We start from the raw sequence: 15,284 nt of genomic DNA on the forward strand, positions 1-15,284 counted from the left end.
TGACGTGATTTTACTTTTGGATGACACCAGAGGGCTTCAAAGTTCAGCAGCAATTTTCCAATTTTTCACAAAATTTTCAAACTCTATGTTTTTCAGGGACCAGTTCAGGTTTGAAGAAGATTTGAAGGGTCTTCATATTAGAAATTCCCCATAAATGACCCCATTATAAAAACTACACCTCCCAAAGTATTCAAAATGACATTCAGTCAGCGTTTTAACCCTTTAGGTGTTTCACAGGAATAGCAGCAAAGTGAATGAGAAAATTCGCAATCTTCATTTTTTACACTCACATGTTCTTGTAGACCCAATTTTTGAATTTTTACAAGGGGTAAAAGGAGAAAAATTTTACTTGTATTTGTAGCCCAATTTCTCTCGAGTAAGCACATACCTCATATGTCTATGTAAAGTGTTGGGCGGGCGCAGTAGAGGGCTCAGAAGGGAAGGAGCGACAAGGGGATTTTGGAGAGTACGTTTTTCTGAAATGGTTTTTGAGGGGCATGTTGCATTTAGGAAGCCCTTATGGTGCCAGAACAGCAAAAAAAAAAAAAAAAAAAAAACACATGGCATACCATTTTGGAAACTAGACCCCTCAGGGAATGTAACATGGGATAAAGTGAGCCTTTATACCCCACAGGTGTTTCACGACTTTTGCAAATGTAAAAAAAATAATAATAATTTTTACCTAAAATGCTTGTTTTCCCAAAAATTTTACATTTTTAAAAAAGGTAATAGCAGAAAATACCCCTAAAAATTTGAAGCCCAATTTCTCCCGATTCAGAAAACATGCCATATGGGGGTGAAAAGTGCTCTGCTGGCGCACTACAGGTCTCAGAAGAGGAGTAGTCACATTTGGCTTTTTGAACGCAAATTTTGCTCTGGGGGCATGCCGCATTTAGGAAGCCCCTATGGTGCCAGAACAGCAAAAAAAAAAAACACATGGCATACCATTTTGGAAACTAGACCCCTCGGGGAACGTAACAAGGGGTTAAGTGAACCTTTATACCCAACAGGTGTTTCATGACTTTTGCATATGTAAAAATGTTATAATTTTTTTACCTAAAATGCTTGTTTTCCCAAAAATTTAACATTTTTAAAAAGGGTAAAAGCAGAAATTACCCCCCAAAATTTGTAACACAATTTCTCCCGAGTACGGCGATACCCCATATGTGACCCTAAACTGTTGCCTTGAAATACGACAGGTCTCCAAAGTGAGAGCGCCATGTGCATTTGAGGCCTAACTTAGGGACTTGCATAGGGGTGGACATAGGGGTATTCTACGCCAGTGATTCCCAAACAGAGTGCCTCCAGCTGTTGCAAAACTCCCAGCATGCCTGGACAGTCAACGGCTGTCCGACAATACTGGGAGTTGTTGTTTTGCAACAGCTGGAGGCTCCGTTTTGGAAACAGTGGCGTACCAGACGCTTTCATTTTTATTGGGGAGGGGGGCTGTGTAGGGGTATGTGTATATGTAGTGTTTTTTTACTTTTTATTTTATTTTGTGTTAGTGTAGTGTTTTTAGGGTACAGTCGCACGGGCGGGGGTTCACAGTAGTTTCTCACTGGAAGATTCAGCTGCGGCAGAAAATTTGCCGCAGCTCAAACTTGCAGCCAGATACTTACTGTAAACCTCCGCCCATGTGAGTGTACCCTGTACATTCACATTGGGGGTGGGGGACATCCAGCTGTTGCAAAACTACAACTCCCAGCATGCGCTGACAGACTGTACATGCTGAGAGTTTTAGTTTTGCAACAGCTGTAGGCACACTGGTTATGTATCACTGAGTTTGTGACCTAACTCAGTGTTTTACAACCAGTGTGCCTCCAGCTGTTGCAAAACTACAACTCCCAGCATGTACGGTGCATGGTGTACATTGACTGCTGAGAGTTAGAGTTTGCAACAGCTGGAGGCACACCGGTCGTGAAGCACTGAGTTAGGTAAAAAAAAACTCTGAGTTTCACAACCAGTATGCCTTCAGCTGTTGCAAAACTACAACTCTCAGCAGTCACCGACAGCCAACGGGCATGCTGGGAGTTGTAGTTATGCAACCAGCAGATGCACCACTACAACTCCCAGCATGCACTTTAGCTGTTTGTGCAAGCTAGGAGTTGTAGTTATACAGCAGCTGAAGGTACACTTTTCCATAGAAAAAATGTGCCTCCAGCTGTTGCAAAACCATAAGTCCCAGCATGCCCATAAGGGAATGCTGGGAGTTGTGGTGGTCTGCCTCCTGCTGTTGCATAACTACAGCTCCCAGCATGCCCTTTTTGCATGCTGGGAGCTGTTGCTAAGCAACAGCAGGAGGCTGTCACTCACCTCCTGCTGCTGCCGGCACACAGGTCAGTCCCTCGTCGTCGTCGTCGTCGTCGCCGCCGCTCCTGGGGCCCCGATCCCAACATTGACGCCGAGGATCGGGGTCTCCAGCACCCGGGGTGCACGTCCCGCACCCGCTCACGTCCTCCGGAAGAGGGGCAGAGCGGGTTGCGGGAGTGACACCCGCAGCAGGCGCCCTGATTGGTCGGCCGGTAATCCGGCCGACGAATCAGGGCGATCGTGAGGTGGCACCAGTGCCACCTCACCCCTGCAGGCTATGGCTGTTCGGGGCCGTCATTCCGGGTCACCGGGTCACTGGAGACCCGATTGACCCGGAATCGCCGCAGATCGCTGGACTGAATTGTCCAGCAATCTGCGGCCATCGCCAACATGGGGGGGGGGGCATAATGACCCCCCCTGGGCGATATGCCAGGATGCCTGCTGAACGATTTCAGCAGGCATCCGGCTCCGGTCCCCAACCGGCTAGCGGTGGGGACCGGAATTCCCACGGGCGTATGGATACGCCCTCGGTCCTTAAGGACTCGGATTGCAGGGCGTATCCATACGCCCTATGTCCTGAAGAGGTTAAACTGCATAAATTAGTTCAGCTTTCAGGTGTTCTGGTGGGCCAGAAAAAGGTGGATACAGTCTTAGGAGAGAGTCTCCATCCCACCGGAGCACCTGAAAGCTGAACTAATTTATGCAGGCTAAAGACAGCAACTGCCGAGCCGAGAAGTTTGTGACGAATCGAATCACTGTAACTTCACTCATCTCTAGTCTGCAGAAAGAATAGACATATCACAAGGGAATGTATTGCAGTCTTTTCCGTGTGGTCCTAACACTTGCCGGATCGGGCAAATGTGTGGAATGTCTTCCCATATTTTGTGTGCGGACATTCCTCACAAATTCTGCTGTGTGAACCTAGCCTTAGTCTTTGGTTGTCCAGCCATGCTGGGAGTTGTAGTTTATCAACAGCTGGAGGCACACTGCTTGCTTCTTCACTGTGTTCAACGCCCCCTATATCAGAAAACCTCTACCACCAGTCCTGTGATTGCCATTGTGCTCCCATCTGTATGCACTCTGCCTGTCATAGTAGGCAAGAAGTGATCTGATTAAATGCTGTGGGCAACTTCTCCACTTCTCCTCTGCACAGGTTTTCATAAATCTCCCCAAATAACCTCCTTTTCAAATTTGTCCATGACATTCTTGAGTCTCTCCTACGTTCTTGAGTTTCTCCTGTTACCTACTGCTCCATTGCTTTGGCGAAATACCTGTGAAATCTGGCTCTTCCACACAGAAGACCTATGGCCTCATCTGACCTGGGTTGACAAGGGTTGCTATATATGTCGTAGCCTGGGGTTGTAGGGTATATGGGGTGTAGCTCTGCGGTAACTAAAGGGTGCTTGTTTAACCCTTATCACTCGTGACGCCAGGGTGAGGGCTTCTCTGTATATGCTTGTCCTATCGCCACCCGTCCCAAGAACGATAGGGAGGTATAATAAATGAATGTCCACAACCGTAGGTTTTCAGAAAACTGTCAGAACTTTTACTGCAGGGTTTATGCAACATTCAACAGGAACAGTTTTTGTACAAGATTCTATTAGGATCCTAACAGCTGGTTGGGACCTTGTGAGTTTTAAGCTCAGGAGATTTATATGCGCTGTTCCACTGGATTTAGGGGATTGATATTAGGTCCAGTAGTCACGCTAGCTTTAGCGGGGATTGATATTTAAACTCACAATTAGATTCAGGCTGAGGCTGGCAGGCTTCAGGCCTAAGCTTGTCTTTGGAAGCTGCACGGATTTCTTCTCTCTCCACTAGACCGGAACCCAAGAGAGCAAGGATTTGATGGCAGCTCCCTTATATGGGCAGGGGCTGGCCTTGAGCTCATTGGTCCATACCATCTGTCATTCACCTTACAAGAAAATATGGTCTAACCATGTGACCACACACGTGACCTAAGAAGGTCCTTCAACATACCTTTCTAGCATTAACATTAGTCATGTGACCTAAGGTCCTGCGACACTATATAGACAATTCAATATTTAATTACTTATACATATAAACACCATCAAATTAAATAAGGAAGAGGCGACTAGGGGTTATCCCACCAGGAGGACCCCACTGAAACGAAGTAACTCTGACTTTGGGGACCACCACACAAGGTACGGTATACCATACGGTACCGGGACACCACATATACATGTCCAAATTACAAAAAGTCTGCGAGAGTGCACCCGGTTTGTGGGCAGGTCGGATGACGTCAGTCATGCTAGGCATGTGCCTCAGTAATAAGTAAACACAGACTATGTGTATTTGATGTCAAATACACATGGTCTGTGTTTACTTATTACTGATGCACATGCCTAGCATGACGTCACCCGACCTGCCCACAAACCGGATGCTTTCTCGCAGGCTTCTTGTAATTTGGACATGTATATATCAACACTTGTGTGTATGTGTCCCCCTCCGTGACCTGAGGAAGAGGGGTGCAGACATCCTCGAAACGCGTTGTGAACTGTTTATTTTATTTTGCTACAATAAAAGAACATTGTTCCTAACTACCTGGAGTTTTGGTATCCTTCAAAATCCATCTCCCGATCCAGCAAGCACCAGAAAAGTGTCATTTTTCTACAACCTCACTAAGAGTGCGGACTTCTACAAAGTGGTGTAATAAGAACTTCTGGACTTCCTACCTGGTGGAAAAGATGAGAGAAACGGTATGTATTCTGCAAGGATAACACTTGTATTTAACAAAGTTATATAACTTTAACATGTGCAGCTATATATAGTTAATTTCATTTGGCTGGAGTTCTCCTATAACGTATGTTTATTGTTTGTTCTTTCAGAAAAAAAATGTTTAGGCTTTAACATCCATATTTTTTGTGCACAAAATAGAGTAGTTGACCACATTTTTGCATCTTGCAAAATTAAACGAATTGTAACAGAAACAGTGAAACTGCTACAAAAACGCAGTGTAAGAACAAAACCTTAATCATACATTAACAGAAAGAATAACAAAGTAATGGCACACCACAAGCTACAAGAAAATACACTGCTCAAAAAATAAAGGGAACACTAAGATAACACATCCTAGATCTGAATGAATGAACTAATTGTATGAAATACTTTCGTCTTTACATAGTTGAATGTGCTGACAACAAAATCACACAAAAATTATCAATGGAAATCAAATTTATCAACCCATGGAGGTCTGGATTTGGAGTCACACTCAAAATCAAAGTGGAAGACCACACTACAGGCTGATCCAACTTTGATGTAATGTCCTTAACCCCTTAAGGACCAAGGACGTACTGGTACGTCCTTGGTCCTGCTCCCCTGATATAACGCGGGGTTACACAGTAACCCCGCATCATATCACGGCGGGCCGCGCGCTATTAACCCTTTAGCCGCGCGCTCAGAGCTGATTGCTCTCAGGCGAAATCGCGGCATCCCGAACAGATTACAGGACAGCGGGAAGGCCCCTACCTGCCTCCTCGCTGTCCGATCGCCGAATGACTGCTCAGTGCCTGAGATCCGGGCATGAGCAGTCATGCGGCAGAATCGTCGATCACTGGTTTCCTATGAGAAACCAGTGATCAATTATGAAGATCAGTGTGTGCAGTGTTATAGGTCCCTATGGGACCTATAACACTGCAAAAAAAAAAGTGGGAAAAAAAAGTGAATGAATATCATTTAACCCCTCCCCTATTAAAAGTTTGAATCACCCCCCTTTTCCCATAAAAAAAAACACAGTGTAAATAAAAATAAACATATATGGTATCACCGCGTGCGTAAATGTCCGAATTATAAAAATATATCATTAATTAAACCGCTTGGTCAATGGCGTGCGTACAAAAAAATTCCAAAGTCCAAAATAGTGCATTTTTGGTCACTTTTTATATAATTTAAAAATGAATAAAAAGCGATCAATAAGTCCTATCAATGCAAAAATGGTACCGTTAAAACTTCAGATCACGGCGCAAAAAATTAGCCCTCATACCACCCCATACACGGAAAAATAAAAAGTTATAGGGGTCAGAAGATGACAATTTTAAACGTATAAATTTTCCTGCATGTAGTTATGATTTTTTCCAGAAGTACGACAAAATCAAACCTATATAAGTAGGGTATCATTTCAATCGTATGGACCTACAGAATAAAGATAAGGTGTCATTTTTACCGAAAAATGTACTATGTAGAAACGGAAGCCCCCAAAAGTTACAAAACGGCGGGTTTTTTTCAATTTTGTCTCACAATAATTTTTTTTTTCGTTTCACCGTAGTTTTTTGGGCAAAATGACTGAGGTCATTACAAAGTAGAATTGGTGGCGCAAAAAATAAGCCATCATATGGATTTTTAGGTGCAAAATTGAAAGAGTTATGATTTTTTAAAGGCAAGGAGCAAAAAAACAAAATGGAAAAACGGAAAAAACCCCGGTCCTTAAGGGGTTAAAACAAGTCAAAATGAGGCTCAGTAGTGTGTGTGGCCTCCACATGCCCATATGACCTCCCTACAATACCTAGGCATGCTCCTGATGAGGTGGCGGATAGTCTCTTGAGGGATGTCCTCCCAGATCGGGATTAAAGCATCTGACAACTCCTGGACAGTTGGTGGATGGAGCGAGACATGATGTCCCAGATGTGCTCAATCGGATTCAGGTCCGGGGAACGGGCGGGCCAGTCCATAGCATCAATGCCTTCCTCTTGCAGGAACTGCTGACCCACTCCAGCCACATGAGGTCTAGCATTGTCTTGCATTAAGAGGAACCCAGGGCCAACCGCACCAGTATATGGTCTCACACGGGGTCTGAGGATCTCATCTCAGCACCTAATGGCAGTCAGGCTACCTCTGGCAAGCACATAGGGGGTTGTGTAGCCCCCCAAAGTAATGCCACCCCACACCATTACTGACCCATTGCCAAACCGGTCATGCAGGAGGATGTTGCAGGTAGCAGAACGTTCTCCACGGCATCTCCAGACTCTGTCACGTCTGTCACATGTGCTCAGTGTGAACCTGCTTTCATCTGTGAAGAGCACAGGGCGCCAGTGGCGAATTTGCCAATCTTGGTGTTCTCTGTCAAATGCCAAACGTCCTGCATGGTGTTGGGCAGGCAGAATCCCCACCTGTGGACATAAGGCCCTCATACCACCCTCATGGAGTCTGTTTCTGACCGTTTGAGTGGACACATGCACATTTGTGGCCTGCTGGACGTCATTTTGCAGGGCTCTGGCAGTGCTCCTCCTTGCACAAAGGCGGAGGTAGCGGTCCTACTTCTGGGTTATTGCCCTCCTACGGCCTCCTCCACGTCTCCTGATGTACTGTCCTGTCTCCTGGTAGTGCCTCCATGCTCTGACAGACACAGCAAACCTTCTTGCCACAGCTCGCATTGATGTGCCATCCTGGATGAGCTGCACTACCTGAGCCACTTGTGTGGGTTGTAGACTCCGTCTCATGCTACCACTAGAGTGAAAGCACTGCCAGCATTCAAAAGTGACCAAAGCATTAGCCAGGAAGCATAGGAACTGAGAAGTGGTCTGTGGTCACCACCTGCAGAACCACTCCTTTATTGGGGGTGTCTTGCTAATTGCCTATAATTTCCACCTGTTGTCTGATCCATTTGCACAACAGCATGTGAAATTGATTGTCAATCAGTGTTGCTTCCTGAGTGGACAGTGTGATTTCACAGAAGTGTCATTGACTTGGAGTTACATTGTGTCGTTTAAGTGTTCCCTTTATTTTTTTAAGCAGTGTACTTTCCAGAGTCGTTATCCCACAAGAAATACATGTATTTACCTAAACAGACAGGTCAGTAGAGGGCACAAGCGTGTCACAATGTACGCCATAGGTCATTAAGGGGTTAAAGTGAATGCCTGTACGTGTCTGTTTATTAGGTCTTTTGCTTTTGCAGGATTTATTCATAGTTTCCCTTTTGATATGTCTGGCTGGTATTTTCCTCCTGCACGAATATGTGTCAAGAACACCAGTGGTTGGTGATAGGTCTTTCCCTACTGCAGCACATTTCTTAAATGCTTAACCTCACACCCAAGAGAACAAAGCAGGATCAATAATAAAAGAACCCGGCTCAGTGTTGCAATAACAACAGAAGGTCCATACCTTAATGAATCAGCAGTGGAATATCTCCATCCATTACTGATACATAACAGGGCACTTACTTGAGATTGAACTGGAGCCAGTGATGCAGAGCTGAAACCAGAGACATGGATGTTTGCCAGCTACAAATAGCCCACTATTATTAACCCTTAAACGGCATTTGAAGCAAAATATAACATGATTATACATTATACGTTATACATTTTGTTACACTATTATAGACATTTCTCTATGGGAAACGTAGGGGCTTATGCTGGGCATAGTATCCTCAATGTGTCCTCAGTGTATGTTATGATGCAGAGTGGCAGACTAACCCAATGTTCCTCTGTGAACACCACAACTATCTGTGGTGGTCCAGTACGGGATGGTGTTGCCCTGTACCTTTCCTGCCCTGTCCGGCAGTGTCCCTAGGGCCCCCTGTAGTTGTTTCCCCATTTGTGCATATGTTTTGTATTATAAGATGTGTTGTACCTTTAATAAAATGTACCATGTGATTGTTACCCAGGAGGTATCAGTGACTAGCTGACCACAAGGGTGACCTATGCGCTCCCTTCCAGTCTCCCCCATATAAGCCCTGGTGGGGCTAGCTTCTCTCTCTTCTTGCTGAAGTCTAGTGCAGTCAAGCTGTCTCAATGTGTGTGTCCAGAGCATTGGAGGCCTCAAGCCCAGTCTGCAGCTACAGTCAAGTGCAAGTAAGCAAAACCTGCAATAATTGTCAGTCACCAGTCAAGTCGTCTGTCTAGTCAACGTGGCCTGCACTAATATACCCAGTCCTACTACAAGTCCCAGCGAGCCTGCAAGGTCTCTGAGTGTGGTCACCTCCTAGGGCCCTAGTGGCACTGTATAGACTTTACCAACTATCTATCCTCAGTAAAGCTACAGTTGTCCATGACTTGGTGTCGGCGTCTTTATTGCCCCCGTGCCTAGCCCAGGATCCAGCAGTATAAATTCAATGAAATACAGATGATTGAATACATCTTTACAGGTTTGGAGTCTCAAGAATAGAGATTTGGACATTGTCCCTTTAATTAGTGCTTTCGTAGCAGCTTTGCTGGGTTAAGTAAGCTTTAGGCGAGCCTTCCTGATATGGAAGACAGACTCTGGCCGATTCTTAGGCCCACAATAGACCAGTAAAACAGAGAGGCCCTTGTTCAACATCACCTCTCTTATGAAGACTATATTCTCTCTCTCAGAGAACAGCATTCTGTAGAACATATGCTCACAGTGCAGACCGGAACAAGGATGAACAGGGATCAGGAACATCCACTTGATTGTAGACAAATGTGGCCTAAGTACAGTGGTCCCTCAACATATGATATTAATTGGTTCCAGGAGAACCATCATATGTTGAAACCATCATATGTCGAGTACATATGTCTATGTAAAACTGGTAATTGGTTCTGGGGCCTTGGAACCATTGTATGTTGAATGCATATCTCTATGGGAAACTGCTAATTGGTTCTGGGATGACCATTGTATGTGGAGTGTATGGGGAGTGTTTAACAAACCAGGGTGCCTCCAGCTGTTGCACAACTACAACTCCCAGCATGCATGTACAGCCACTGACTGTCTGGGCATGCTGGGAGTTATAGTTTTGCAACAGCTGGAGGCACACTGATAGGGAAACATTGATGTATGGGGTGTATAGTGTGTATATGTATTGTATGTGATGTGTGACATCGCATACAGTACTGTACAGTTCTTTAAATACCTTCAGGGGGGACAGAATGTCCTCATTACGATCCTGCCAACTACAGCTCTATAGGAAAGGAAGGGGAGGGCAGCCAGCAGCTCATTGGATGCCTGCAGCATCCAATGCTGCAGGCATCACATGCTGGTCAGAGACATTTCATTGCGACATTTGCTTTAGAAGATTTTTCACACAAAATATACCAAGTGGTGATTTAATTTGATGTCATTCAGTAATCAGGAATTTATCATGTGCGCCTTTTAAGTTTGCCACATCTTTTGATGTAACTGCACTAACTGAGGCACAAGTCTACACCAGCCCTGACTTGGCTTGCAAAAATAACAAACAGCATAATTAAAAAGTCGCACATTTTGTTGCACAGGCTAAAAAGTCGCGGAGGGGGAACCATACAAAGTGGAGTACTGAAGTAAAGGATTTGATCAGGTGCACATCTTTTTACCCCATTAATTTGTGTGGTGGGAACCGAGTACCTGCACCAAATTTATCAAATGGCGCAGAACATGTGATATATCTAGTGCTGATCACATTTCTTACATCAGTACTCCACTCTGTATGGTGATTCCTCTACATTTTGTAAGCTAAGTCAGGGCTGGTGTAGATTTGCGCCTCAGTTAGTACATTTGTGCAAGATGCAAGATGAAAGATGCAACAAACTGAAAAGGCGCACATCATACATTCTGACCACTGCATGATATGAACTGAAATTACGGCTTGGTATGTTCTTTAAAAAAAAAAAAATTCTAAATGAAAACTCGTTAACTTTGGCACAAAAAATGACTACGTCACAGAAAAGCACCAAAGAGCAGCAAAAAAAAGTGGTAAAAATATTCTGTATTAAACTCCAGAGCTGCACTCACTATTCTGCTGGTGGAGTCACTGTGTACATAGAATACATTACTTTTCCTGTACTGATCCTGAGTTATATCCCGTATTATACTCCAGAGCTGTACTCACTATTCTGCTGGTGGATTTACTGTGTACACACATTACATTACTACCGTGTTTCTCCGAAAATAGGACCGGGTCTTATATTACTTTTAGCCACAAAAAACACACTAGGGCTTATTTTCAGGGTAGGGTTACAGTTTTATGCACATTAAACAACATGGCGGTTCCACGGTATTTACACCCCTCCCCCCCCATTATTATCATGTGATGGGCGCAGCTCTGCCCCCCAACGTCCCTCCCCCCCGCCGGTTTATCAGCCCAGCACCCCACATCGGGGTAATAATCGTTTGTCACCCGCGGGCGCAGCTTCTCTCCCCCACAAATAATTATCAGCCGCTGCGCTGTATCTATTCCTGTGCCCGGGCTGCAAATAGGGTATTAAAAAACAAACTTTAACTTAACGTACCTTCGTCCTCCGTTCCCCCGTTGCTAAGGCACCGGCCTCATGGTCCCTCCACTGTTCTTGCTGCTTCCTGGTGTTGGGTCGTCACAGAGCCTTCAGCCTATCGCCGGCCGCAGCGATGTCCCGCCTCGGCCGATGATAGGCTTAGCCGACTGTCATATAAGAAGCCGGCCGGCTTCTTACATCACAGTGGGCTCAGCCTATCATCGGCCGAGGCGGGACATCGCTTCGGCCGGTGATAGGCTGAAGGCTCTGTGACGTCCCAACACCAGGACCGCAGCGAGAACAGCGGAGGACAGGGAGGCCGGTTCCTTAGCAACGGGGGAACGGAGGACGAAGGTAAGTTAAAGTTTGTTTTTTAATATTTTCAGCCCGGGCATTGTCTAGGTCAGTGGTCTTCAACCTGCGGACCTCCAGATATTGCAAACATTTGCAACATCTGGAGGTCCGCAGGTTGGAGACCACTGGTCTAGGTCTTATTTTCGGGGTAGGGCTTATATTGCAGCCCACCCAGATAATCCAGCTAGGGCCTATTTTCGGGGTAGGGTGTAGTTTCTGGGAAACACGGTATCTTTTACTGATCCTGAGTTATATCCTGTATTATACTCCAGAGCTGTACTCACTATTCTGCTAGTGGAGTCTCTGTGTACATATTATTCATTACTTATCCTGTACTGGTCCTGAGTTATATCCTGTATTATACTCCAGAGCTGTACTCACTATTCTGCTGGTGGATTCACTGTGTACATACGTTACATTACTATCCTGTACTGATCCTGAGTTATATCCTGTATTATACTCCAGAGCTGTACTCAGTATTCTGCTGATGAGGTCACTGTGTACATACATTACATTACTTATCCTGTACTGGGATGGACAGAGGGATCAGGGATGGCCAGAGTGGTCTGGAGAGGACAAGGGGGGCTTGGGGGGGGGGGGGGAGGGTTTTTTGAACAAATGGCTTTAGAAGGGACATACTGTATGTTATTGATGGCACTATAAGTTTCCCTTCCCTCTTCACTGGCTGCCCTGCCAGGCAGTGTAAGTGTCAAACTTGCTGGTGTAAACAAATCTTTCAGATGAGCAGCAAGAGAGGCGATACGACCTAGGCCCTGATAATGATGATGATTTCACCTCACAGCCCGGTGCATTGCCGTGGAATGAGATTTGCCATAGAATGAGATGGTCCGCCTCCAACACATCCTATTGGCTCTCTCTTGTCACGTGACATATTTAAACGTCACGCATCGATGCGCACAGCAGTGTCAGTTTGGCTATCACAGGGAGAGGATCTCCTCACACTGTGATTGCTGAAGCTGTACGGAGCTCTCATGGCCTCTGTGGCCCGACAGAAGTTCACACATGTACGCAGCTCATACGGCTGCCTCATATCCATTTACTGTTGATCCACAGCGCTATCGGGATCCCGATGCCGCTGTCATCAGTGTGCGTCCCCGCGAGCGCCCCACGCCCGCAGCTGTACTCCCAGTCCCGTTAACGCTCAGGGAGCGGGGAACAGAAAGTAGAGCATCGGGCGCAGGTTAAGTTATTCGCGTAGTGCTGCGCATGCGCAGTACTACTTTACCTGCGCCCGATGCTCTATTTTCTGTTCCCCGCTCCCTGAGCGTTAACGGGACTGGGTGTACAGCTGCGGGCGTGGGGCGCTCGCGGGGACGCACACTGATGACAGCGGCATCGGGCATAGGAATCCCCATAGCGCTGTTGATCGCTCCCTGAGCGTTAACAGGGGACTGGGAATAGACCTACGGGGGACGGGGAGTAGAGCTGCGGGGGACGGGGAGTAGAGCTACGGGCGACGGGGAGTAGAGCTGCGGGGGACGGGGAGTAGAGCTACGGGCGACGGGGAGTACAGCTGTGGGGGACGGAGAGTACAGCTGCGGGGGACGGGGAGTAGAGCTGCGGGGGACGGGGAGTACAGCTGCGGGGGACGGGGAGTACAGCTGCGGGGGTCAGGGAGTAGAGCTGCGGGGGACGGGGAGTAGAGCTGCGGGGGACGGGGAGTAGAGCTGCGGGGGACGGGGAGTAGAGCTGCGGGGGATGGGGAGTACAGCTGCGGGGGACGGGGAGTAGAGCTGCGGGGGACGGGGAGTAGAGCTGCGGGGGACGGGGAGTAGAGCTGCGGGGGACGGGGAGTGGAGCTGCGGGCGTGGGGCGCTCGCGGGGACGCACACTGATGACAGCGCCATCGGGCATAGGGATCCCGATAGCGCTGTGGATGTAATAATAGAGTAACTGTATATGAGGCAGCCGTATGAGCTGCGTACATGTGTGAACTTCTGTCGGGCCACAGAGGCCATGAGAGCTACATACAGCTTCAGCTATCACAGGGTGAGGAGATCCTCTCCCTGTGATAGCCAAACTGACACTGCTGTGCGCATTGATGCGTGACGTTTAAATATGTCACGTGACAAGAGAGAGCCAATAGGATGTGATGGAGGCGGACCATCTCATTCTATGGCAAATCTCATTCCACGGCAATGCACCGGCCCGTTATGCCCGATGGCCAGTCCAGCCCTGGTGCCCGCTAACCACTGCCTGCCAGAACTGCCACTGACGTAACAAGGAAGGAGAGAGCCTGTAGCTACGTGACATGTCACTTTTGTACACAGTTATAAAAAATATGCCCTTTTGTTTACATACTATGTGCACAGACATTACTTTCCCATAGACATAAAGCACATTAATGTTAAAAATACTGACACAGTCTTTGTGCGGTTTTGCGAATACATTATTCACAAGGAAATATGCCTAAAATACACTGTTTACTCTAGCCTAATGTTTATATAGTATAAATTTTCTGTTACGCACCCAGTTATGATAAACATTAAGCCCCTCCCATTTTTTGCTCTGCCTCCACATAGCCACTCCCACGATCAAAATGGGCTGCTTAATCTAAAATGCCCAGGCCTATTTTTGGTCCCAGTCCGGCCCTGTATATAATAATGCCCCCTGATATATAATAATGTCCCCCTGATATATAATAATGTCCCCTGATATATAATATTGTCCCCTGGTATATAATAATGTCCCTTGATGTATAAAAATGTCCCCCTGATATATAATAATGCCCCCTGATATATAATAATGTCCCCCTGATGTATAATAATCCCCTGATATATAATATTGTCCCCTGGTATATAATAACATCCCTTGATGTATAAAAATGTCCCCCTGATATATAATAATGTCCCCTGATATATAATAATGTCCCCTGGTATATAATAATGTCCCCCTGATGTATAATAATGTCCCCTGGTATATAATAACATCCCTTGATGTATAAAAATGTCCCCCTGATATATAATAATGTCCCCTGATATATAATAATGTCCCCTGGTATATAATAATGTCCCCCTGATGTATAATAATGTCCCCTGATATATAATAATGTCCCCTGGTATATAATAATGTCCCCCTGATGTATAATAATGTCCCCTGATATATAATATTGTCCCCTGGTATATAATAACATCCCTTGATGTATATAAATGTCCCCCTGATATATAATAATGTCCCCTGATATATAATAAGCCCCCCTGATATCTAATAATGTCCCCTGATAATAAGCCCCCCTGATATCTAATAATGTCCCCTGATATATAATAATGTCCCCTGATATATAATAAGCCCCCCTGATATCTAATAATGTCCCCGGGTATATAATAATGTCCCCTGGTATATTATAATGTCCCCTGATATATAATAATGTCCTCCTCATATATAAGAATGCCCCCTGATATATTATAATGTTCCCTGATATATTATAATACCCCCTGA

The sequence above is a fragment of the Hyla sarda genome, chromosome 1 (genome assembly GCF_029499605.1).
Source record: "Hyla sarda isolate aHylSar1 chromosome 1, aHylSar1.hap1, whole genome shotgun sequence".
NCBI lineage: Eukaryota > Metazoa > Chordata > Amphibia > Anura > Hylidae > Hyla > Hyla sarda.